General features: G+C 43.7%; 1 non-coding gene across 1 annotated transcript; it reads left to right on the top strand.

The window, feature by feature from the left end:
- The first annotated feature begins 732 nt into the window (after positions 1-732).
- trnar-ucu (transfer RNA arginine (anticodon UCU)) lies at positions 733-824 on the top strand. The gene is given in 2 exon segments: positions 733-769; positions 789-824. It is a non-coding gene; the product is annotated as a tRNA-Arg (tRNA).
- The last annotated feature ends 461 nt before the right edge of the window (positions 825-1,285 follow it).

The raw sequence follows: 1,285 nt of genomic DNA, 5'->3' as shown, positions 1-1,285 counted from the left end.
ATTTTCTACCGACAGACCATGAAAACTTTTGGACCCAACATCAAGTTCAATAATTTTAGAAACCGTCTGCCGTCTTACACATACTTCACCCACCCTCCCTTCCCATTAGTTATGAAGACGGATCATTGGACTCGAAGCGTTAACTTTCCTTCCTTAGCAGAGATAGACAAGAGCTGCTGATTTTGTTCGGACCTTTTGGTTTTTCTTCTGAGTACTTTGTTTTTCTCTTGTAATCGCCAGATACTGGAAGCGTCTGAATGCAGGAGGAGAATTTCACAGGAGATGAAAAGAATGGCAAGGATTTGACCACTCCCATTGTGAAGGTACGCGAGCTAGGTTGGGGATGTAACTCTAAGCGCAGAGAAGGCTGAATAAGAATCCGATTAACGTGCTCATTTTATGAAGAGGATAGATATGTGTGACAGGGATAAGCCTGTATTGGGAAGGAACAGAGTAACATAAATGAAAGACAGGAGACAAGGAGGAGATTTGGGAATAATACTTTCACCTGTAGAGTATTGATTATCTGGAAATTATTATCTGAACATGTGGTAAAGGTAAGTGTCATGAGAACGTTTCAGCAGTCTGTAGCTGAACACTTGATGAGCCAGAGCACGAGTGGATAAGGACCAGGTACCAGAAAGTGTGACGAGGACAGACAGGCGCGAGATTGGTGTCCTGAATGCAATGCATCAAAGGCAAACTTGTGGGCTTAACGGCAACATAAGGTGCGGCTCTGTGGCGCAATGGAAAGCGCGTTGGACTTCTACATCTCTATTCAGGTTGCGATTCAAAGGTTGTGGGTTCGAATCCCATCAGGGTCGTGTTTTAATTTATGTTTTGCAAAGTGGTCAGACCAGACTCGGCTGCTCATCTGCAAAACCGGTAATATTCGTGCATAAACCGAACTGTCTCGAAACGGAACACTTTCCTCCCACAGATGTACATTATCGATGTCTATTTATGGTAGAGATCGATAAATGCCTGTTAGCCAGTACGACGTTGTGGATGGGCTGGAAAAAGACATACAATTGTTGTGTGAGCCATGATGATATCAAATTACGTGGCAGGACAGGATCGGTGTTAAGAATGGCCTCCTTCTGCTCCTTTGTGTCTGTGCCATTTCTGGCCAAGATTTTTAAATAATCACATTGAGGACAATATGAAGTAAACGCCAAATAATATTTTGGTCTCATCTCCACTTTGCTTCCCTCCCGGCTGGAATCGACAGCTCTTGTTTCAGCTTTAGATCAGACAGCGGAGGATTCTCACAAGTTCTCCTTCA

The sequence above is a fragment of the Chiloscyllium plagiosum genome, unplaced genomic scaffold (assembly GCF_037043375.1).
Source record: "Chiloscyllium plagiosum isolate Xiang-an unplaced genomic scaffold, Cpla_swu_hap1 HiC_scaffold_47, whole genome shotgun sequence".
Classification (NCBI taxonomy): domain Eukaryota; kingdom Metazoa; phylum Chordata; class Chondrichthyes; order Orectolobiformes; family Hemiscylliidae; genus Chiloscyllium; species Chiloscyllium plagiosum.
The sequence above is the reverse complement of the archived record's forward strand: the minus strand, read 5'-3'. Positions and strand labels throughout refer to the sequence as shown.